Source organism: Lactuca saligna, chromosome 1 (assembly GCF_052625555.1).
Source record: "Lactuca saligna cultivar CGN05327 chromosome 1, ASM5262555v1, whole genome shotgun sequence".
Lineage (NCBI taxonomy): Eukaryota > Viridiplantae > Streptophyta > Magnoliopsida > Asterales > Asteraceae > Lactuca > Lactuca saligna.
This window is the reverse complement of record NC_136417.1, coordinates 96,006,182-96,032,843: the sequence shown is the minus strand read 5'-3', so window position 1 is coordinate 96,032,843 and position 26,662 is coordinate 96,006,182. Positions and strand designations below refer to the sequence as shown.

Sequence of the window (26,662 nt, the reverse complement as noted above, 5' to 3'; positions counted from 1 at the left end):
ATTATGATACCGAAGAAGACACTGAAGGATATGAGGAAGATTCAGGTTAGAATAGTTCTTATGTAATGTGTATTTGTAATATGTGTTTGTAATATGAACTTTATTTGGATTTTGTAATATGTGTTTGTATATCTTATAGTTTTTCAGGAAATGATGAGCATATGGATTTTGTTTATGTATACCATGGCTGCTGTCATGGGTCATGGACATGGGGGAGACGGAGCTGAGGACCCACCTATCACAGGTGGTAGTAGAGGTGCCGGTTAGCATGAGCAAGACGGTAAATATTATTATGAATTTTTATTTAATATTTTTGTTCAATTATTATAAATTAAATATCGTTTCTAATAATTTTTTATTATATTTGTAGTTGAGGAACGTGCCCGAAGGAAAGTTCGAGGCAAAGCAAAAAACATAAAACTTGAAAAACAATCTTACGGAACCAGGGGAAACCAACTAGCTTGCAATATGATAGGGATATCATATTTGATCCCGTCGGAGAGCCGAAAGACATGTTTTTCCGAGAAGTTGGAAAAACAATGTGGCAAATGGCCCCGTTTGACAAATTGACTTGGAAAAAAGTTTCCCCTTCAACACTGGATACCGTATTACAACATTTAGCGGTAATTATTTATTTAAATATATTTTATATGGTTAACTATAATTCTTTTTACTTGTTTAACTTATTATTATTATTTTTTTGTAGACAAAGTTTGATTTTGATCAGACGTACCAGGATGTACAAGCTAATCTGTTGACAAAGAGTGTTCAAGCAGCTTTGTTAAAAGGTTATCGAGAACGTAAAGCTGACGCAAAAGAATATTTTATGTTAGTTGGAGGGTATGATGATATCCCGGGAGCATTAGCCAATCCTCTGGAGGGTATTCTATTTGATAACTGGCCGAAGGCAGTTGAGTATTTTCAAACGGACGAACACAGAATTGCATCAGAAAGGAACAAAAAAGTCTGTGAAATGCAAACAATTCTGAATCGTGGGTGTTCGAGCTCGTATAGCAGTACTTGCTATAAGATGGTACCGTACTTTACATGTAATTATTAATTTAAAATATAATCTAATATTTAAAGTTAAACAGAACCTTAAGAGAGTGGAAACGTTTCTTAAAGCTCATACCAATAAGAATGATGTATTTGTTACTGCTGAGGCGGAACAACAACACGTAAGTATTTAATTATAATTTTATCATATAATTAAATGTTTATTTATACTTAATTATTACTCACTTTTGGGAGTTACAGAATCGGTTAGCTGAAGAGCTGTTAGAACAAACTCAAGGTGAAAGTGATTTAACCCCCGCTCAAGAAAGAGCTACATTCGAGAAAGTATTAGGAGAGCGATTTGACCATATTAGGGGCATTGGCCGTAAACCTTATGCTCTCCCACCGATTTCACAGCCTTCGCAACCATCATAACAAGCATCACAACCATCGCATGTAAAACAATCTACTTTGGTTTTTTGTCCCAAGTGCAAGAAATAACAATGTACTTTGGTTTTCTATCTTAGTTTAAAAATAGCAATCTACTTGAGCATCGTACAATGCATGTTGAATTGGTAATTTTGGTTTTGTGGTGATTATTTGCTAAAAAGTTTGGTAATTTGGTTTTTGTCCCAAGTGCAAGAAATAGCAATGTACTTTGGTTTTCTATCTTAGTTTAAAAATAACAATCTACTTTAGCATCGTAAAATGCATGTTGAATTGGTAATTTTGGTTTTGTGGTGATTATTTGTTAAAAAGTTTGGTAATTTGGTTTTTGTCCCAAGTGCAAGAAATAGCAATGTATTTTGGTTTTCTATCTTAGTTTAAACATAGCAATCTACTTTAGCATCGTACAATGCATGTTGAATTGGTAATTTTGGTTTTGTGGTGATTATTTGCTAAAAAGTTTCGTAATTGGGTTTTTGTCCCAAGTGCATGAAATAGCAATGTACTTTGGTTTTCTATCTTAGTTTAAAAATAGCAATCTACTTTAGCATCGTACAATGCATGTTGAATTGGTAATTTTGGTTTTGTGGTGATTATTTGCTAAAAAGTTTGGTAATTTGGTTTTTGTCCCAAGTGCAAGAAATAGCAATGTACTTTGGTTTTCTATCTTAGTTTAAAAATAACAATCTACTTTAGCATCGTAAAATGCATGTTGAATTGGTAATTTTGGTTTTGTGGTGATTATTTGTTAAAAAGTTTGGTAATTTGGTTTTTGTCCCAAGTGCAAGAAATAACAATGTATTTTGGTTTTCTATCTTAGTTTAAACATAGCAATCTACTTTAGCATCGTACAATGCATGTTGAATTGGTAATTTTGGTTTTGTGGTGATTATTTGCTAAAATGTTTCGTAATTGGGTTTTTGTCCCAAGTGCATGAAATAGCAATGTACTTTGGTTTTCTATCTTAGTTTAAAAATAGCAATCTACTTTAGCATCGTACAATGCATGTTGAATTGGTAATTTTGGTTTTGTGGTGATTATTTGCTAAAAAGTTTGGTAATTTGGTTTTTGTCCCAAGTGCAAGAAATAGCAATGTACTTTGGTTTTCTATCTTAGTTTAAAAATAACAATCTACTTTAGCATCGTAAAATGCATGTTGAATTGGTAATGTTGGTTTTGTGGTGATTATTTGCTAAAAAGTTTGGTAATTTGGTTTTTGTCCCAAGTGCAAGAAATAGCAATGTACTTTGGTTTTCTATCTTAGTTTAAAAATAGCAATCTACTTTAGCATCGTAAAATGCATGTGGAATTGATAATTTTGGTTTTGTGGTGATTATTTGCTAAAAGGTTTCGTAATTGGGTTTTCGTCCCAAGTGCATGAAATAGCAATGTACTTTGGTTTTCTATCTTAGTTTTAAAATAGCAATGTATTTTGATAGTTTTTTGTTTATGTTTGACAATCTAACTTATAAGTTATATATATATATATATATATATATATATATATATATATATATATATATATATATATATATATATATATATATATTGTTATTAATTATGTAGTTGGAAAATGTTCGTGGAATGCTCTGCGACCCGGCATGTAGGGATGAGCTTTATTCGTTTTTTCAATCACAAAATAATCAAGGAAACGATGGGAACGAAGATGGTGGTATGTAAGGATGCGTTTTATTTGCATATGTAGTCATGCTTTGCGACTTGGTAGATTGTAAAAAATTGGTTGTTTTGCTACTCGGATATTATGACTTTTGATATTTAATTGAAATCGGATGTTTGTTTGTAATTTGCATTGATACTATTATGTTTGATATTTAATCGGATGTTTGTTAATATTTAATTTGTAATTAGCGTCGACACTATTATTTTTTATATTTAATCAAATATTGTTATTATCGGCGACACTTTTACCGACGACATTATCACCGCCAACCAAAATCATTTATTAAAAAAAAAATAAAAAAAATGAAACTGTTATTACTGGCGACAAGTGTTATTAGCGGCGACAATACTCATTAGCGGCGACATAGTCAATAGCGGCGACTTTTCTCATTAGCGGCGACATAGTGACCAATAGCGACGAAACAGTTCGACGACTCATTACCGGCGATAGCGGCGAGTCGCTGCTATTAGTATTACCGATGACTATTGGGACTTTTACCGGCGACTTTTGTCGTCGGTAAAAGCCTTTTTCCTTGTAGTGGTATGAAACCTATTTTAATGTTTAAAACAAAAAGAGATTTGAATGAGAATATCAAGATATATAAGGATCGTATAGTCATAAGGGATTAATTCAAGACCAATTAATAGATAATAAAGAGACTTTCCTTATGGTATCCTAAAAATACTTTTAGAATGGTAATGACACTAATGGCTGATTGTGAACAAAAGCTACATCATATGTATGTGAAGACTAATGGAAACAAAAAAAAAAGGTTTCGTATAGTCTAACCATAAAAAATTTGTGTCATGATAATTAAATTCTATGGTTTATAACTTCGGAAAATCCATCGACGGTCTCAAATAGGCCTCAGCTAAAGTGATATCACAAGTGTCACCTGGTCATCACCTTATATGGGCTCGAGGGAAATGGTGTTGATGAAATTGTATAACACAGGTTTAGTGGGACTAAATACGTCTCTATGGTATTATATTTAAATGGCATTCTTCTTACAAGCAAGAATATAGGCTTATTATATGAAACCAATAAATTTCTAACAAAAAGTTCTTGTTGATTCCATTTTTGTATAATAAATCAAGAAAGTAAGGCAAAGCTCTCAAATTGTTCTTATATTTTCACATAAGAGTTATATCTAAGAAAAATTTAGGTATATTTTACATAAAAAATAGTGAACCAGAAGATACAATAATGTTGAAGGAGAAATTTTCAATCTAACGTCGTGCCCCAAAATTATCCTAAGATAAATGATAAATAAAGGATATTTTATGCTTCAGAGATTTTGGAGGTCCTTACTTTCTATGAATCAAGTTTTGTTAGATATCAAGGTAGCATACACTCCACGTCATACTATGGTGGTTAGAGAAGTCTAACTATAGAGGTCTACTATATAGAGAATTATGAGTAGTAGATGGCTTTACAAGTAGTAGATTGACTTGATGTATCAAATTATGCAATTTTGTCACTAAATTATGAGTAGTAGATGGCTTTACAAGTCATTGAAGATTAATTGTAACAACATTTCAGCTACCTTAACAAAGGTATCTTGATAAAGTCAAATTTTATTAATACAAACAAGAGAGTTCATAGTGAAACAAGGGAGTTCATTGAAGATTAATTGTAACACATAGAAAATGATTTAGTGGTAGAAAACTCAGTTACTATAAGTTTAATTAATAAGGTGCTTCATAATAATATTGCTCATATATGCATTTTTATAGATAATACCTTAATTTAATGGGAGTTTTTATGTACTATGTGTTTTATATCAAGAATTTTTTTTTTTTTTTTTTTTTTTTTTTTTTTTGAATTTATGTAGAATAAAGCTGATGATATTTTTTTAAATCATTATCCTGAATTCAAGACATTGCAATATTTATGTTTCGTAAAGAACTAACATTACTTAAGAGAATAGTTGAAGACCTGCTGAAATTAGACATGTGTAGGCTATTCTGTATATCATTTTATTCCACATTTGATATATGTCATTGAGTTTGTAGGTATGGAGATCTTGATAGTTTATTAATCCTTTGGTTCTATATATATGCATAAGATGGACAAAATTGTTTTTAAGGAAATAAGTTATAAATGAATCGTAACGTGCCTATACAACTTGTAGTATATTTTCGAGAATGTAATGCCCAAGTAGGAGATTCTTAGAATATTGTAATAATAAATACATAATATTATAATTCATTATATATTAAGGTGGGTATTTATGCTTATAAGTTACATATGGTTATTCATAATTAAATTAAATGTCATAATTATTGTAACTCCCATTTTCAGAACCAAAAATTTTCATCTTTATTAAGGTAAAACTTCCTAATTTATTAATCCATTAATTAAGAAAACTATTTATTCCGAATTACATTTATTAATAATCAGAGTATTGTAGAAATGCAGAATCTTCAATGTTGTTGATGAGTGTGTAGATTCCCACAAAACCTTAGTGAGTTTCCCCCAAAATACAACCATATAAACAAATCACATATACAATCAAACATGTCGGGTGTAGTCAACCGTCGGGTTGGAATACACCAAGCTCAGTCAACCTTCAGCTCCAGTCATCCTCAGAATGAAATACACTAGGTTGGAATGCCAATATACAATAGGTCCAATCAGCCATCAGGCTGGAATACCAGGGTTTGTTGGCCTACGACCTCAACCCTACCGCTCTTCCCGAGCTTTCGTGCCTACAGCTTTCAGCCGTCCCGTACTGGGTATCTTGGCCTACTGCACAAAGCAGGACCGCCTCAACCCAAACCAAGCACAATATGTCGACATATAAACAATCATGATCAAGTAGGCACCTCATACAGACAAACATCAATGATACAGCTTATTACCGCCTAATAGTCCTTTCGCAACATACAGTCCTGCTACCGGAAAACTTCCATAGAATGCGTAACCATAAGTAACCAAAGGTGAGATAGCCACCCAAATAGATGATCATACTATAAAGCAATAGCCAAACAAGGAACTGGCAAAAGAGCCTGGACCAAGAGTTCTCAGGCTATCCTACATGACCAAAGATAGTCCCTAAGGGTACTCAATAGATGATAACCAGCAAGAACAGATAACATATAGTTCTACAGGTTGTTACCACAAAGCAACATACTCAATACCAAGAGAGAGATCTAACAAATCATTATAGTATAACAGCATACTCAATACTAGAACCCAGATCTAACAGATCACTACAGCATAACAACATATGCAATCCCTAACATAGGTCGAACAGATCATTATAGTATAGTAGCATACTAAATATAAACAATCCAAGGTATGCATGGATGTATATACTTAGAAATGTGATAGTCACCCGAACATTGATCCTACTCTAGAACCACAACCAAACAAGGAACTAGTAAGAGAGCTTAGATCAAAAGTCCTCAGTCCATCCTACATGACTATATATAGTCCCTATGGCATCCCTCTACTAATAGATAATCAAAACAAGTGGGTCAGCATTGGTGCCTTCGACCCATGGGTACAGTGAGGCGAAAATCACCTTGATTTGCGCATAGATAAACACTGTAGAAGCGAAGAACTCTACATGCTTCAAATCACTTTGAAATCACCTACAGGAAGACACTTGAGCCAATACCTGATCACGGGTCATAGTCACTTGCAACAACGACCACTTCACATGAAATGATGATTAGGGTTTGACATAAAATGAAGATTAGTGTTAAGTAAGAACACTTAACCCATTAAGGACATAATCACTTAAGGGAATGAATGATTAAGGTTTGACTTAGCCATTCTTGGGTGAAATAATAGTCTTATCAACAGCCCAAATACGCGCCAGGTCATTGTCCAAATAGAGGTCCCCGATTCTAGTGTCTTTCATATAAAATGGTAAGTAGGGTTAGTGTTCCACACTTAACCCATTAAGGACATAATCCATTAGGTCGAATATTGCATTAAGTTAATTGTAGGGGCATTATTAAGTATTATTTAAAGTTTAATTAACAGCTTTAACTCGAAAAACTAGGGTTTCTTGACATTAGGGTTTCCTAAACTCTAATTAGGGTGTCCAACTCCTAAAGTTAGATCATTATTTAATTAAATAAACATATATTTTAATAAATTGGGCACCACTCACTGCCACCTCGGGCAGCGGTGGTTTGGGCGGTCCATGGCGACAGGAGGCGGCAACCATCATTCAAGGGCGGGTGTTATGAATTTTAGGTCAAAACACCATCCAAAGCCTCTCAGTTTCCACGTGACGCTAATCCAACACCCATACACGCACACCATCACCTGATGTGGCGAATGGTGGTGGTAGAATGATGGCAGAAGGTGGCAGTCACCACCATCGTGGTGGTGGTGGTGGGTTTTCTTCACTTCAGCCTAAGAACTGCTTATACAACATCCACCATTACAACACACACTCAAACACCATATCACACACGCACAACAACCCACACACGGTGGTCGGTGGTGGTAGAAAAAGCAGAAAGGGCAATAGCTACCATGGTTGGCTGCCATGGTCGCTCTCTTCAACTTTGGGCCAGCCAAGATACACGCACAAGTCACGATTGCAGTAGTGATACACATACACGTATGTGAGGAATGTGTGACATCCCCATTTTCATGTCCATAAAAGACCTATTTTGTTTATGCTTTATATAAATTAGAGTATCTTTTTTAATAAAAATGTTACGGAATTTGCTCCCAGTAAAACATGATAAATACGTTATCAAAGAATATCTTAAGAAAAGTATTTTTATTCATTTTAAAACAATTGGGATGTCATCGTCAATACAGAAACATAAGCATAAACAGAACTTTTATTCATTAACACTAGTGATTTATATCTCTTTAATCTCTCAGTGTAATGTGACTTCATATCAACACCTGTAATATAAATAAACTGAGTGGGTCAGGTTGGGAAACCTGGTGAGTACATAGGGTTTTCAACCCACAATAATATAATTATTATGTTTAATCATCAAACAGTTAACCCAATTACCCATCCCATTATATTCTTTATTCTTAAGGATCTACCCTAAGAATCAACTATTTCTCGTTCATTCATTCCTAAGGAATAGGCACGGAATCTATCATTGCCAGGGTTTACTCAACGGGCACTAAATCCATAGTTACCAAGGTTGGCTCAACGGGCGCTAACTCCATAGTCGTCGGGGTTTATCTCGTTTATTGACAGTATCGTTTTCGAGAGTCCACTCGTAATACATATCAATGAGTTTTTAGAGTACACCGGTGAACACATCGCTCACAACACTTATAGGTTGCGAGTCTGCTAATGTTCCGCTGGACTGTCTAGAATAGTCCGCGGTTGTCATATATACTCTGCTAGATGACGGGGCCATCGCTTGGGTCATCGTTTGGCCTATCGTTTTAGCTGATCGTTTTGGCTCATCGCTTTGGCTGATCGCTTAGGTCATCGTTTCGCACCATATTTTATCGCTCATATATCATCGCTCATCATTTATCTCACCTCTAATCTACCCATGTTTTACCCATCACATTTTGTATATATAAAATACATACAGTTTAAATCATTTCAAACGTGTATAAAATCATTCATCCGGCATAGACAAAAAGTATTCAGATAATATGCACACATAGCATGTAATTTATATAAAATACTTCATATCTGTGTGTAAGATGAAAGTAACTATGCACTCACTTGTAAGGTGGTGATTCCGAACTCAGACAACGCTTCGTTACTCTTAAAATGATTTCCTTCGACAAAACATAGCATCATTACCACTAGGGTTTAGTCTAATGTTTGGCGAGACTAATTAATAGTCTAGTTATTATTACTATTCTATAACCGTTAAACAATAATCTTCACCCACTATGTAAAGACAGGGGTCAGACATAAAACACCGGAGGGCAGGACCATTTTGGCATATAGCACTTCTGAAAGCCAACTACCCTATGCGGCCCTTTAAACCAGATTCCTCGTACCGCGAGTGGTTAAAAGGATATTATAATGACACTATATAACTCATAATAATAGCCTAAATACTCATTATATGTTCCTAATAACATTACTATATTGAAACATATGATATACTAAAGATAGGGTAGACATAGCTCACTTACAACGGATTTTCTCGAAAATCGAGCTTCACTAGAGTAGCGTTCCCAAGCCAAAAGGCTCTTTTCTCGAGACTCCAGGAGCCTCAGGGCTTCCTTTGGGTGCTAGGGGGTTTACCTACACTTTAGGGGCTTAAGGGAGGCTAGAGAGAGAGTCTAGAGAGAGAAAGTGGAAGAGGAAAGGTGTGAGAATGAATGGAACCTGACACATCTATTTATAGTGTGAGATCCTTATGGAATTGCTGAGGTGGGTCACTGACTCAACGGGTTAGTGCCATGTGTCATCACCTGGTGGCTTTTCTTGGGGAGAAAGCCTTGGCCCGTATTCAGCCACATCACCCCTTTCGCAGTAGCACCCTGCCGACTTCTAAACCCTATAACTTTCGCATACAAGCTCCGTTTTCGACGTTCTTTATATTCATGCGTAGGTAAAAACAAGATCTACAAGTTTTATTTAGACTCCATTGGCTAATTCTCGAACGATCTTAAATTTAACAGTAGGAGGCGATTATATTGTTAAATGCTCGCGTAAAATTCATAACTTCTACATACAGACTCCGTTTTCGTGTGTCATTTTATCGTTGACTTCCTATTAATGAGAGCTTCAACTCTCATTTAGGTCACATTGGCCAAAAACCACTCGAACTAAAATTCGAGTTTCGGGTCGTGCACTGCAATGCCAAATCTTTGAAAATTCATAACTTCCTCATACGAAGTCAGATTTGGGCGTTCTTTTTTTGTATGTTCTCGCTTTATTGTATACTACAAATTTTGTTTAGATCAATAAGGCCAAAAAGTCTTCTATCATAAATTCAATATTTACATTTCCCGGTACCGTGCCTGTTTTGCCGAAAAACTTCGACGAGCCATAACTTCTTTGTTATAACTCGGATTTCGGCGTTCTTTATATGTACGGAACCCTTGACAGATATTCTGCAACTTGGTTAAGATTATTTATTCTCAATAATATTTTGTAGAAAATTCATTTTCGATCCCTATTAGCTCTAAATTGACTAGCCCGGATCTGTGGGCGTTACAGAATGAGCACCCACTGATACACGTACACAAATCAGCTTCCCTTGCAGCGGAAGGCAGTGATATATGATGACTGGAGCAGCAGAAGTGTTGTTTGAAGTGCAGCGGCGATGGCTAGCAGCGACCTGAACGAAAGCGGAGGGGGAAGGACAGTGTTGGCGCCAGAAAGGTGGTTGCGCCCGTCACACTCACAAGAACGACCATGACTTCCGTCTTCGCACCTGTTCCTCAACAAAAACAGAAACAACGACAAAGGCCCTCAACTTGGTGGTTCCTGGCTTCGATGTCAGAGTTGAAGCAGCGACCTCCGGTGTCTCACAGTGGCAACTTAGTTGATTGTGGCGGCTGGAGATGAGGGGGGTGATAAGGTGGCGGCTATGGATGATGTAGTGTTAGGGTTTGGGGTCCTGCACTTTAAAAATGGGAGGGGTAAGGAACACGAATTCAAGTCCCGTGTTTTTCCAAAAATAGATGCATTTTAATGAGATTGGTCCCAGCCTCAATAATTATTTTTTAATTTAAATCCAATAATTACTAAACAACCTTTGCTTCATAAAATCCTTTACACTTCAAGTCCTAATATTACAATATAGACCCCAAATTTTGGAAACTATATCATTTAACTCCTTAAGGCTAACTCTAAATTATTATGGATTTAGGACAAAAACAAAATAAAATTATAAATTACATCTCGGAGGACTTATTTATCTATTCATTTATTTATGTATTTATATATTTAGTTTTAACGGAATGTTACAATTCTCCCCCACTTAAATTAGATTTTTGTCCTCGAAATCAACTCTCGTTTCTACTTCAAGATATACTTCCCCACAACACCAAAGACGAATGAATATCCACAGAATTAATCTATTGCCAAGCTTCTCTGCTAAACGTCGACACTCTAATCCCGCAACAACAGGGCATCACCGTAATGGAAACTAATTGATCTCATAATGAACTGAACCACATTTTTACTCTGCTTCGACAGCCCTGCTGATTTATCCACTATCAATACTATGGCTCACCCCTGATCAGACGATAAGAGTGAAGCAAAATCAAAACTTGGCTCTTAACACCCTAGGGTCCAAGAACAATCACGCTTTACAGATGCTATCACAACCAAGACCATTACTAATCGAAGGGAAAATCCAATAGCTGACGGTGATCTTATCGCAAAACCCAAAGATTTAGTAGGTGTGCAAAAATCTAGAACTTAGAGAAATCCATACGGGAAACGAGTCTTGGTACAAAGTCTTCCTGCTGCGACGCTCCACTCTCCCCTAATTGAATTATGCTAGAATATGAGAGCTTCATAGTCCTTCGATACCCAAAGTAACTCACACTCTATTACTTGATCATAACCACTGATATCCACATATACATGAGAATCTGAACCTACACAACATTCTGTTGGATTAGGTGTCTAAGCCCATAACTATTATTGGTATGTACTTGAGCCGAGAGTAGCATGGTCCATTTAGGTTGTATGGCACCGGAACAATCTGAAGGATGGATAAATAGGAAGAGGGTATTTATGGTTTATTAATATATTATAAGTTATAATATATTAATACGAAATCATATTATTTAATTAATATTGATCAAGAATTAATTTGGAATTAATTTTGTGATCAAAAGAGACTAATTAAATATATGGGGATTGATTTGGTAAATCATTCATTAATATAAAGTGGGCTTATCATCCATAGTTCTTCATGTTGGGATAAACCCATGTGGTAACCCACATATACTTCATGCAGGTTTTAACCCATGGAGCATGAGGGATATGGAAAGTTATTAGGGTTTACATGGTGTTACCCTACTTTCCCACATTATATAAGAACCTTCCTAGCTCATGAAATTCGCACTTAAGTGAATACACAAGAAGGGCAAGGCGATTTTGGTGCAAGAAGTAACCTCCTATCAAGTTCCTCCATTTTTTTGGTGGTATTGTGTCATTCCATTTGAGCTGCAACACTTGGGGTACTAAGTTCTTAAAGGCTTAAGGAATCAAGCTACAAGAAAAGGTATGTCATTCTACTAGTTTTTTGTAATACATATACTTCGTAGTATGCTAATTAGGATGAAACCTTGGAAAAATGAAACTTTTCATGTATAATAGATAAAACATAGATCCAAGGTTTCTAGGGTTGCATGCACACCTTAGGAGAGTTAGAATGCTGAAAACCCATTAGTGATATCAGAGCCTAGGATTGTTTTCAATTATACTTGATGCTACATGCTTGGAAGTGCTTTGAACATCAAAAATTTGTTGTCTGGACAGCGGATTCGCCGAGTCCAAGCACAATCCTGACCAACTTGCCGAGTTGATTCATACACTCAATGAGTTGGAGCCCCTTGATGCAGATCTTCAATGTTTTTGGCTAGAATTGAACTAGGATCATTACCCTAAGCCGTTTTTTAACTTATAAACCTGTTTTTTGATGTGGTAATGATCATTCTTATTTAAATTAAAAGATAATTGTCATTGTTTCATGTTTTGTATTAGTTTATATGGTTAGGCTAATTACATGAAACTTGTTTGATATGAATTGTCTTGTTCTTATGAGTTTAATTTAGTTCATAGACATTTTGATTGTTTTTCTTGTTAGAATTTTTGATCTAAACGGATTTTGATGAATTCCATTACTTTTCCTCAAGTTATGAAAAATGAAAAGTTTTTCTTTTAAAAGGATAATTAAAATCATGGGTTATGAACTTGAAGAGTCTTTTTCCCATAAATGGTTTTATAAACTCCATAACTTGTCCTCAAGTTATGGAATGTCAAAAATCTTTTCTTAAAACCTATATTAAACTCATAAGTTATGGATTCCAAAAGTTTTTGAATAGTTCAAAACTTGCACTCAAGTTTTGGAATTTGTAAATATAAAAGTCTAACTTTTGAAACATTTAATTCCAAACCCTAGAATTTTAAAATTTAAAATTCTACCCTTATACTATTATAATATATATATATATATATATATATATATATATGTATGTATAAGAACAAAGTCAGTCTTACCGTTAGTAGCCCTCATTCACGAAGCCGGTTTATAAGGGGGGGTATGAGGTTACTATCTATAAAATGGCAGTTTAGTGTGTGTCTACTCTCACCCACCGCTTCCTTGACTGGTGGATGGTCGTCAGCCGAACGGGTAGGATAGGACTCTAATTCTCCCTTCATTAAATGTATAATGACAAATATAAAGTAACTAGAAACTTATAAATTCCCAATCTTAGTTACTTAGGAAAATGTGAATATGATGCTAACCCATGAAATTGCCCTTTGCACCTTGTTAAGTCGTTAGTAGAGCGTGTGTGGTTAATCGGCACACTAATATGGACTCATAGTGCATGGCGAAGGGTAGCTTGATGTTAATCATAGATCAATTGAGCATGTGTGTACCAAGGTAACATTGGGTGTACCAAGGTAATTTGCATGGTTATTCACACCTTGTTTGTGATCTTCGGCATCACAGTCACAAACTTGAAGGGCACACTCGAGATTTAAACATGCTATTGAATTGTTCATTGAATCTCAAAGAATCTAGGAGTTTCAGTTCACTTAAAACCTAAAATTCTTTTTCATTTTCCGTGGTGGAAGTTGGTAAATCGTCATTTACCTACCTTCAAATATTTTGTAGTTTGGATTAGGACATCCCGCTTCCAAATAGTAAAATATTGTGTTGAGTCCTAGCCTTAATATTTCATTTGGGTGTTATATTAAGGACTTAAATCAACTAACTTGAATTTCTCCCATTGTAGATGTCTAGTTCAAACAACTATGGTCTTCCCAAATCCATTGGAACAAGCTTTCCTCATGAAGATGATGTCTCACGGTTAGATCATGGAAATCATACTTCACTTCCTCCACCTCCTCCAATAATTCTCCCTAACCCACATGCTCAATGACTTGAAAAATTCAAGGTCACTCAAGCCCTAATTGGAATAAAACATGAAGATGGAAGGCTTGTGTGTACTCATGTCTTGGAGATGAAGTCACATATTGTCAGGCTATGAGAGTATTGGGTGTCGAAGTCTCAACAAAGTTGGCTATTGACTGGGTTCTTTAATCACTTCCTATAGTGATTTCATTAAGGACTACAATGTGACAGACCACGACATGACCCTTGTTGATCTTACTTATTTGCTTGTTGCTGTTGAATGAGCAATGATTTGGCGCACTGGAAAAGCAAATTTGATTGGAAGATCTACTCCTCAATTTTCAGTGGACATTGACAATGGAAACATTGGAAGTCCAGAAAATATTTCTCTTTCCAAGGGAAAGAGAAAGGCTAAATTTGATATTTTCTCGTGTAAGATTCCCAAAGACTCTATATGTTTCTATTGCCAATAGAATGGGCATTAGTTGTGAAGCTAACCTGACTACCTGAAAGATCTGAGAAAAGATAGAATCGAAAAGTTTAACTCTGCTTCAGGTAAGTCTACTGTCTAACTCTATTAACTTCCTAATTGTTGATTTTTAATACATGATGTGACAAGGTTGCGTTTTGATATTTTGTAGGATCATGCAACACGAAGGAAGCTTAAAGGAAAGATCATGTTGAATCTGATCGCGAAGATGGATTTCAATTGCATGGTTCGAAGATCGGATTTTTGGGTTGCTGCTTAGGAGTTATGATAGATTGCTAGAAAATATGTAATAACATAGTTTTCATTTGTCATTTCATTGCAAGGAAAAGTTTTTTCAGCATTTTAAATAAATATTTTTTTTGTTGATTTTATCTTATCTTATATCTCCTTAAAATGGCATTTTTAAAAAATTGATGTTTGTATGTTTCAATTGTTACTAATATGGATTTGCTTCTTCCAGTTTGTGGTAGTGTCAAGTATTTTATGTATAAGGAAAGATTCTCATCATCAAAGTTTCAGTTGGATAGAAACATGGAATCATACAACTTGTATTGCGTGATGAATGAAAACCTTCATCTTTGGGAAATTAAGACTAATTCCTTGTTCACATGAATATGTGAGTCAAGTAAAGGACTAGGGGATCAGGTACACTGGGTGTGCGCTGGTGAGGTCCACCATGAAGATCGATAAGACTATTCGTCATGATTTACTAAAGTTTAGTAAACATGGTTATGCTTACAAGTTTAAGTATAATTCTGAAACATTAGAAAAGGTTCAATGTATGGTTGAACGAATGAGAAGAATCAAATTAGGCAGAAGGATAAAAGTTTCTCCAATCTAAAAAAGATAGGAGAGTACTTTAGTATCATGTTTTATGATCATCTTAATGGTTATGGAAAACCATATCACAATTGATCCTCTAAGGATATCTTAGTGAATTTGTATGGCTAAAAAGAGGAATCGTGAATTGTTGAAATAGTTTAAATCAAGAAGATGAGTCGTAATTTGTTCCCAAAACAAGTCTTAGAGTCATACTCAAGGATTGTAACCTTGAGTGACATAATCTTAAGAAAGGTTTAAAACACTTATCAAATGTAGAGTACAAATTTACTACTCTTGTACATTTGAAATTGGTAAGTTGTGATGTTTTGGATAAAACAAAGACCAACTAAGGCCAATTATGTAAAGTGTTTGTCTGGATAAGAATCCACACTAACTCTTGAATATTTGATTTGTCATGGAATGATTCATGAAAAGAGAATCTTATACGTCAAGTGGGCAGTGGGAGTCTTAAAGGATCTTGAAAGTTTAAAGAACTAATCAAGAATAAACCTAATGTTAAACACTAGCACACGACTTGAGGTTTGTAACCTATCGTGTTGACATATTCTTTTTTCTATGCCCATTCAAGATAAAGTTGATTATGCATGTGAGTTCTATGAGTTCTTAGTTGTTTGCATATCTACATGGAAGCAATGATAGGCCCTTGAGCTACCAACTGGAAATAAATTAAGATTGAACAAGTTCAGTCCATATGAGTTTGGATTTGTCACTAAACATGTCTTGTGATTATGGTTTTAACAAATCCACATGGATAGGAACACATACACCATAAAATCTAACTGTCATAAGGTTTCTCTCTGATTCATGAAAATGATAGTGAGGAAACGCTTTCACTAAGTAGATTTTAAAGAGATAGAATTGTGATATTGGCATTCACAAATTCAATTATCATTGCTATATCCCTCTTCATAATTTGAATTGTGAGAAAAGGCAAAGGGTCTAAACATTTGAGACTTATTGCTATAAGTTCTAAAATTGTTTAGACACACATGTGAGCTATCTAAGGAAAGGTGTATGAGTTTGAGAAGCCTAGATATAGTCGTATCGAGGCATCTCATATCAAAAATCTGAAATTTGGTAATGAAAGTTAATAAGTATTGATTTCTAGAAGTCCAACTGTTTCTAGGTACATGTCAAAGTTAGTGGAGCATAAGTGTTATGCTAGTAAGATAATAATTATCATGCTAGTGGGAGCATAATTATTATGGAAAGTGTTGCAAGTTAGGAACGTTAATTATAGAAAACCAAAGTTTCAATTCGTAGGTTACTAGGTTTGAAAAGTTGTTTTGCTATAATTAAGGGAGAGGAATTCATACTTCATTTAAAATCTAAAAGCTTAGATTGAGATTTTAATCAATTTTAGTCAAATATATATAAATGTTATGTTGGAATGGTTCAAGATAAGGAAATTCTATATATGGAAATGTTAATTGCATTCTCAAAATTTGATTATGATTACGGCATCCCTTTTAATTATTCGAATTGTGAGAACATGGCAAATAAAAAATATTATAGCAAAAGACTGATTAAGTATCATGTCTTTATGTTAGACATTATGAAATGTATCCCAAATGCTTCGGGAAAAGGATCGATTACATATTCTATAGTATTCTCATGTTCTAAATTTTCCAAATGCCTAGGGCATTAAGAGGGAAAAAGGAATAGAACCGAATATGACTAAAGTGGTTAAACAATTGTTAAGGACAATCTAAGCTTCGTCAAAGATTGGTCACTTAAGGACACTTGGAAGTATAGTAATGGAAGGACCATATTGACATTATTATGAATAGACAACAGTCTATTAATAATGAGTTGTCGTATGGAAAATATGGAATGTTTCCATATTGGGAGTTGAAGAATAGATGAGAAAGTTAGAAACTTTTATGCAAGAAGGATGTTCAAAAGAATGTACTTTGAATTTGAGACTTCATTTCCATGGAATTGTATTATAACAATCTCCAAATGAATATTGTGTAATATCATTGGTCAAGTCTCTATGACTTTTGGCACCAAGACATTACAAAAGAATCATTGCATGATAGTTTAGAATCTAACACTTTCTGGCAGTGACATGAATTTGGAATTTTGAAATAAGCCTCATTGAAATGTTTTTCAATTGATCTACTTCATAAAGTAAGGACCATAAACAAATATAGAGTGCATGCTTGGTGTATGGCATAACTATTGTTTAGACAAAAATGGTATGCATGCTTGGAGCATGGCATAACTATTGTTTTAATTCAAGTATTAAGTTGATTATTCAAAACATTATACAATGAATGATGATTATGCAATATGGCTCAAAAGTTTTGTGGCCATATAGGATTAGTATTATTCTTGTGTTTTACTTTGCATGTTTTGACTTCCCAAATAACTAGGTTATTCAAACCATCCACAGTCGATCTTACTTTGGAAGTAGGTATTGAGGCAAGACTGTCATGATGGGTTTGTAATTTGTCTAGGACAAGGTGGCTACAGTGTTCATGAGTACTCCTGGAATAAGATTTGAGTATTGGATTCAACCCATGCTCATTTGAATCACTTCAAGGATTTTATCACAAGTTATCATGAGACAATAATATCTTATATTCTTGAAACGCAGACATGTGAGTTGTAGTTGGAGTCGGTTACACATTGACATATGTAAACGCACCAGTAACTTGGATGTTATAAAAAATATTTTTCTCTGTAATATGATGATTAAGTACAAACAAGCATTTGGGTCGAAGTTTATATTTTCCTTTTAACCATGAGGATAAAAGCGATATCCGTGGGCCCTCGATGATTTAGTGATGACATCAGGCCTGGACTGATTTGATTTGTTTAATTAGTCGGTCGTCATAAATTGGAAATCGGAAAACAACATATGGACAGAGAGAAGGATTATAATCCATGTCTCATTCCATATGATATCAAGAATGGAGGAATATATGATGCCTTATCTAATGGACACGTCATTGACTAGGTCAGAGTTTGACAACGACTTTTAAGAGCTACGATTTCTAGTCAGGTTGGATTCATGCTTACAATGATAGTTATTAGACTTATCCAAGTGGGAGACTATTTATTTAGATTTGCAAGCCCATAACTATTATTGGTATGTACTTGACCCGAGAGTAGCATGGTCCACTTGGGTTGCATGGCACCAGAACAATCTGAAGGATGGATAATTGAGAAGAGTTTGTTTATGGTTTATTAATATATTATCAGTTCTAATATATTAATACGAAATCGTATTATTTAATTAGTATTGATCAAGAATTAATTTGGAATTAATTTTGTGATCAAAAGAGACTAATTAAATATATGGGGGTTGATTTGCTAAATCATTCATTCTTATAAAGTGGGCTTATGATTCGTAGTTCTTAATGTTGGGCTAAACCCATGTGGTAAACCATGGATACTCCATGGAGGATTTAAGCCATGGAGCATGAGGGATATGGAAAGTCATTAGGTTTTACATGGTGTAACCCTAGTTTGCCATACTATATAAGAATCCCTCTAGCTCATGAAATTGGTACTTAAGTGATTACACAAGAAGGGCAAGCCGATTTTGGTGCAAGAAGTAACCTCCTCTCAAGTTCCTCCATTTTGTTGCGGCTATTGTGTGATTCCATTTGAGGTGCAACACTTGGGGCACTAAGTTCTTAAAGGCTTAAGGAATCAAAATTCAAGAAAATGTATGTCATTTTACTAATATTTTGTAATACATATACTTCATAGTATGCTAGTTAGGATGAAAACTTGGGGCACATATGAATACCAATACTACCACAATTTATAAATAGAAGAACTGTCAACTCAATTCTCGGTCCTCGGGACCCCGAAGGTCCCTTGACGGCCATCGGGTAACTACCAAGCTAAGGGCGCAGGATCCAACACCTCACTGAGAAAAGGACAATGAGCTCTAATGGGCCTTGTTGACGGCAATGAAAACAAACTTGCACACTCCAACCACAGTCTCTTCCAAAATGAACCTCCTCTCCACGCCGACGACATGTAACAGATTTGCGCTTCCCTCCAACTGATCCCGAATTCTAGCCTGCGGAATTGAATCACTTCGCTGCAGACTGGGACTTATCCGAAGACTAACACTAATTCCTTAACTGGGTGTCTATCTTAATCTTTCGCCTCCTCACGGCATCCTGAAGCTCAGCAAGAGAACCATAGTGTTGGATCGACACGATCTGGTCAATATTCGTCTTGAGCATGCTTAAATATCAAGTCATCTGAGCCTGCTCTGAATCAGTGAACTTCAGACTAAACAAATCCCTCTTAGTGAATATCTTGGAGATCTCCATTACTGACTCGGTTGTCTTTCTCAGATCTCGACACTCCTGGGCCAGTCTCTCTCTCTCTCTCTACCAGGGAACATACCTTGCATGGAATATCTCCGAGAAATATTCTCAAGTCATCGCGGCCCTCTGCTTAGGAGTATAAGAACTAGTCACTAGTCTCCACCAATCCCTTGTCCCCAACCTGAGTAGGTTCAGGGCGCTCTAGACCTTCTGGTCATCTGGAAAAGAACATGTGAAGAAACAACCCGCCATGTCAGACAGCCATCTCATTTCCATAATCAGGTCTGGCACCCAATCAAACTCTAGTGGCTTCATATGATCGAAGTCTCAATACTAGAAACCTCTATATCCTCGAGCCCCAATGGCAGCAACAGTCGCAGTCGTTGCAACAACAACAACCTTAGAAAGTATAGCATATCGGTCATCAGAGTACTCCATCATAGAGGCCTTGACAAATTCAACTATCTCTGGTATCTACCTCCAGACCAAAAAAACAATCTCTTGATGAATGATCTCCCCGACATGGTCCTCTGTCAATGCTGACCCATATTGGCCATCTTCTCCTGATCCTGATCCGGACCCCTCCTCAAATTGCCTCATAATCCCCATACTGAAGATAAACCATGGAAATATCACACAAAATGCATATAACACCAGGAGAACCAATCGGCAACGAAACCCTCGAGGATCATGACTTCCCTGATACGCGTAGGGGTTCTGTGTTTCTAGTAGTGGCCCATACTACCTTCCACACCTACTCGTACTTGTCTCAGAAGATCAACACAACAACCCTAACCATACCTATAAAATACACATACCCTCTATCGTCTCATCCTAGAGGAAGGCTAGGCATTACACAATTGGTCGGTAGACACCACACAACTCATCCATGAAACTTCTACCAACCCTGAAACACTCGTGTATGCTAATCATACATAACGTTGGACCCTATACATAGTCAAATACTTGATTCTACCTTAATCCCTTCATGAAACAAGAACAGGAAATAAGGCTAAACTAAAAATTCTCAAGCTATAGAATCTTAGTTATGTATAACTATACTCATACACTAAGCAGCTACAGTAATGATGTCAATTTCATACAAGAAGAACCCTAGGCTATCAGGCATCATATATTAAGGTGGGTATTTATGCTTGTTGGTTACATAAGGTTATTCATAATTAAATTAAATGTCATAATTATTGTAACGTCCCATTTTCACAACCAAAATTTTTCATTTTTATTAAGGTAAAACTTCCTAATTTATTAATCCATTAAGTAAGAAAACCATTTACATTTTAAAAAATCAGAGTGTAGGGTTTCAATGTACTCCATGGATTATGGAAATGGGACCCCTTGATGAAATGCAAGTTAAAAGCCCAAGACTTGTCTTTTCCCTATAAATAGTCATGTATTATTCATAATTAGGGTTAAGAGTGAGGCAAAGTCTAGTCGCCACGTTGTGAGGTTTCTTAGGTAGAGTTAGATTATTTACTTTATTCTTAAAGGGTAATCTATTCCTCATGTTTTGAACAAATTGAGTGATCATTCGACATATCTTTTTTCTTTGTGTTTGTTCTTATTTTCCACATCTTGTTCATTAAATAAGAATTAGAGTTTTAATCCCAACAAGTGGTACCAGAGCGGGTCTTTGAAGATCTATTGAATTTTGAAGTATTAGTTCTTGATTTGATGATTTTATGCACATATTATTGAAGATTATTGGTGTTTTGGCGTTTTGGAATCAAAATTCTATTCAAGTGACTATTCATGTAGATTTATGTTGTTCATCTACTCTTCATCTGGGTAATTTATTCCGATTTGTATACTGTTTGTATTCTCTGATTGCATCTGATTAGTTGCTCAATTCATAAACAATATATTACATCGGCATATCTATTCCATCAATTTAGCCCAATGATTTTTAACTTATATTCATCCGATGTCGTATTTTTCACGAGCCCATCATCACCATATTGTTCATTTGTCTCATACTATAAGCCCATGGATCTCTTTCACTATTCATTGATTTGCTCGTACATCGCCATATGAAATCACAAAGTTCTGATCCGCATGCGTTCATCCCTTGTTCCTTCAATCTTATGTCGATTATGTGTTCCTGTAATTTAATCGATCCAAAATTATGTTTGGGTTTTTCACAGTTTCGATTACAAGCTATTTCAATTGACTTAATTCTCTTGATGATAGAGTTTGTGTTATAGCGTGTTCCTTGTATTCATTCATTCTGTAATCAATCTTTGATCTATCTTAGTGTTTTTTGTACGAGTCTTACTACTAGAAAACAACCCTTTAATGACGCAAAAACAATGACACGCGATGATTTACGATACGCAAAAGCGTGCGCCCTAAAAATAATGTCATGTCTTCTAAAATTTGAAGGATAAAGGACACACTTTTGTGTGTGCCCTAAAATTAATGGCAAACAAAACAAAAATTAAATGCACAGAGGGCCGTTATTTAAAAATGGGCATCGTCTATAAATGTCACTTTATATATTTTTTTTAATGAAAGGCGCGTTCTCTTCTTTTGCAGCAAGGGGGAAATGAAAATCCCAAAAGTTTGAAAGGCAGATTGTTATCCGCTACCTTATTTCCATCGGTCTTTTCTATCTCTCTCTCTCTCTCTCTCTATATATATATATATATATATATATATATATATATATATATATATATATATATATATATATATATATATATATATATATATATATATATATATATATCTCACTCTAATAACCAAAAAAACCCTAATATCATCACCAATCCTCTTTTCTCCCAGAACAAAAATCGCAATATCACCAAATCTCTGATCCCGTCTTTTGAACGGATCAAACCCGTAGGGGTTCTCGATTTCCCTATGTTGATGTGTGGTGACACGAACAAAAAAAAAGAGTGTAGCGCCTATACCTTTCAATCTAATTTGTCGGTTGCTTCAAATCAACTCTTGCTTTATCTCTCACAGCGGTTTCTTTATGTGTTCCCTTCAACTCCGTTGATGTCATTTTCCAAGGCCATCCTGGATAATCAGCATAATCGGTAAGCGGATGCTTGCGTGCTTAACTCCTCTCAACCCTACATCAGCCTCACGTGAAAATGTGATTCACGAAATGGTGTCGTTTGCTGATGAAAGTTGCCTTCTTGCTTGCTTCCGGTCAGCCTGACATCACATTGAGATGGAAGACGTGGTGGTGGGTTTTCCTTGTGGCTGGTGGAGTTTCTACCAATGATGTTTTCCACTCTTACATCCCCTTTAGTCGACACCTCTTCTTCTTTGCTGCTTACTCACCCTAAATCAGGTAATACCGGCACAGACCTAGCGGTGAGGTTTCCTTATTGACAGTGGTGGAGTGTTTCCCCAAAGCTACTTGGTTTGTAGCGCCGATGAAATGTGCCATTTCCACCTCTACTTGCATTTGCCGACTCGCCCTCTTTTAATATTGTCTATTAATAGCTTCGGTCGCCAACTTCTGATGTGGGTTTCAATGTATTGTTGGGATGTTGGTGCTTCATAGTTGATATCCCTTGTTTATTAGGAATTGTATGGATTGGTCTTGAAGAGGAATGAAAACAAGCGATTCATGGTTCAAACATTTGTCGAAGTCATAGTAACAGACTATATATATCTGATGTCATATCGGTTCTTTGTTGGACCGATGTCTTCTATCTTGTTAACTAGACAAAAGGATCAAATTTTTGATGCTTTCACTTTGTAAGATGATATATATGCTATCTGTTCTTGCAATTACAGCAAAATGTATTTCACTTTGTGATTCTACTTGGTGCAAAAGTAGAAGACTATGCCTAATCAACTAATTGATTTCGTTGTTCTCTAGAAATTTGGTTAGGGTTTACTAACTCATATATTTTTTTAACTATTTTGATTCGGTTCATCTTTATATTCTATTTGATTAGGGGTATTGTTAATAACCAAACAATAGTTGGAGGGGGAAGAAGTATCCGGGGAGGTAGGAGGTAACCAGAATAAAGTGACATCAAACTATTACGCCTTATGCTCTTATTATTATACTCATTAAACATAAATGATAAAAGAATTATTTAACAATTATTCTTCTTCTTGTTGTCTAGGGGTGCATTGGTAATTGCAACACCTTATGCTAGTGGCTTTGACCACTTCTTCATAGCAGACGAAGTTCAATTTAAATTTGACAGCTGTCTTAGGGCTCTACACGAAACAGTGAGCGTTTTCTTTTATATTTTATGTATATAAAGTTTCTTTCCATTTTCTTTTACCTGAATTAAGGTTGGTATACATATAATATAGGTGAGGGATCTTCCAGCTTTTGGAATTGGACATTCTCTAGGATCTGTGATCCACGTTTTGATTGGTTATTTTTCTTTTTTCTTTTTTCTTTTTCATGAACCAGTGACAAATTGACAATCAAGTAAGTTTGTATTGATCAGGTTCCAGGTATGCTATACAGACGTGTGGTAATGTAATTATGGCTTTCAACAACAAGGTTTTTACTTACTTGTTATTATCCATTTCTCTTTAATTATTGCATTTAGTATATCATAATATCACTTGTCTTTTACGATGCCAGCATGGCTGTCCCATTGCTCTCACCTGTTCTTTTACCAATGGCTCAAAGCATTGGACCAATCCTCTCACAGATTGCGTCATCACCAACTATCCGTTTTAGGGTAACAATTAAGAAACAATTTTTTTAATATAAAATGAGTGATTCCATTTGTACAGGTAGAAATGAATTTAAAAAACTTGGAGAACCTTAACCCTCGTATTATGAAACAAGTTATACCATTGATTGAGCAACTTCCTCCTTTGTACATGGAGTTGGCTAGTGGAAGAGACAGATTCTCTCCAAAACCAAAACAAACTTGAAGACTGGTATCTATTATTAATTATGTAAATGTAAATGTAAATCCTTCTGTTGAAAGTTGAAACATTATGAATTTGTTCTGCAGATAAAATCATACTATGGAATCTCGAGGAATCTTTTAATTAAATTCAAAGATGATAGGATTGATCCACCCTAGCTTAGGTACTTAGCTCAGAGTCTGCCATTTGTTCAGTGCTGGATATGTCAATTCGTTCACTCCATGGTGATCATGGACTTCCTTTACAACAGGTTTGGTTGTTCTTGTTTCTGTTTGACTTGTTGACTTAATAATATATCTTGTGTTGTAATTTGTAAACCTATTTACATTGATCAGGCTTTGGCAGATGTCTCACCGGGAATGGTAGATGCTGTAAATAGGGGTTGAGAGATATTTGCAAATTTAACTGTAGGGACACCATGGAAAGCAGTTGCTAAAGAAGTAGGTAATTCACTAGGTGTAGACTTTCCAACTCTTTGTGAAAATAATTCAAAAGAGTTAGATTTGCTTGGTGATACAATTATTGCTTGGATGATTACAAACATTGGTGCAAAACATTTGAATCCATAGGATTAGAATCCCACCAAAAGCTAAGATGGGAGTATAATATGCTCAATATTTGTAAGTTTGTTAAATGAATAGACCCGCGAACACTATCAAGGGCATGGAAATGCATGGAAATTGATGGTAAAACACATGCCCATATCACCAAATGTTGTAAAATACAAATGGTAAAACACTATCAAGTTCATTTGTTAATAAGCTTTTAATTTCCATCTCTTCGTGTGTCATATATTATCACCAAGACACTTTGGGATCACAAATCTCACTTATCAACTTTCAACACTGTTGTCTTGAGCACGACTTCGGTGCTCCCAATGACATACTGACCGGCCTCGCCCCAACAAATCGGGGTCCTGTACTTCCTCCCGTAGAGCATCTTGAAGGGAGGGCTGTCAATACTCGCATGATAATTGTTGTTATACGAAAATTCCGCTAACGAAAGATACGTGTCCCAACTGCCACCGAAATCTAGGACACATGCCTGGAGCATATCCTTAAGAGTCTGAATCGTCCTCTCGCTCTATCCGTCTGTCTGAGGGTGGAAGGCGGTGATGAAATGGAGACGAGTACCCATCTCGTCATGAAACCGCTTCCAGAATCTGGAAGTAAAATGGACATCTCGGTCTGACACCACTGAAACATGCACTCCATGTCGTACCACAACCTTTCGCACATAAATATCGGCTAGCTTCTCAGCCGATATGCTCTCCTGGATCGGTATAAAATGAGCACTCTTCGTTAACCGATCCACTATAACCCAAATCGAATCCACTCCACGTGCGGTCCTAGGGAGCTTAGTGATAAAATCCATGGTGATGTCTTCCCATTTCCACACTGGAATGTCTAACGGTTGCATCTTGCCGTGAGGCCTCTGGTGCTCCGCCTTAACCTTCCTTCAGGTCAGGCACCTTTCCACATACCAGGCGACATCCCGCTTCATGCGGGGCCACCAATAGTCGGGTCGAAGATCTCTATACATCTTCGTTGCCCCTGGGTGGATGGAAAATCGAGACTTATGAGCCTCGTCCATCAACACTTGTCGTACTCCACCCCAGTACGATACCCAAAGTCTCCCATGAAGGGTCAACAATCCTCGACTGTCATAGTCAAAGGAAGCTACTCGGCCCACAATCCTCTTACACTTCTGCCTCTCCTCCTTGAGGCCCTCGACCTGAGCCTCTCTGATCTGCTCCAACAATGGAGTAATTACTGTCATCCTCAAACATATGTCCTTGATCGAGGCCGTTGCCAACTTGCGGCTCAGGGCGTCGGCCACTACGTTAGCCTTCCCTGGGTGATAAAGGATCTCACAATCATAATCCTTTACCACATCTAACCACTGCCGCTACCTCATGTTAAGATTCGGTTGATCCATGAGGTACCTCAGACTCTTATGATCCATGTAGATGGTACAACGGACCCCATAAAGATAATGCCTCGAAATCTTG

The 26,662-nt window shown here is 36.0% G+C and overlaps 1 pseudogene; it reads left to right on the top strand.

Annotated features, from left to right (window-relative positions):
* Positions 1-7,437: 7,437 nt before the first annotated feature.
* LOC145009872 (uncharacterized) lies at positions 7,438-25,220 on the top strand (annotated as a pseudogene).
* Positions 25,221-26,662: the final 1,442 nt, after the last annotated feature.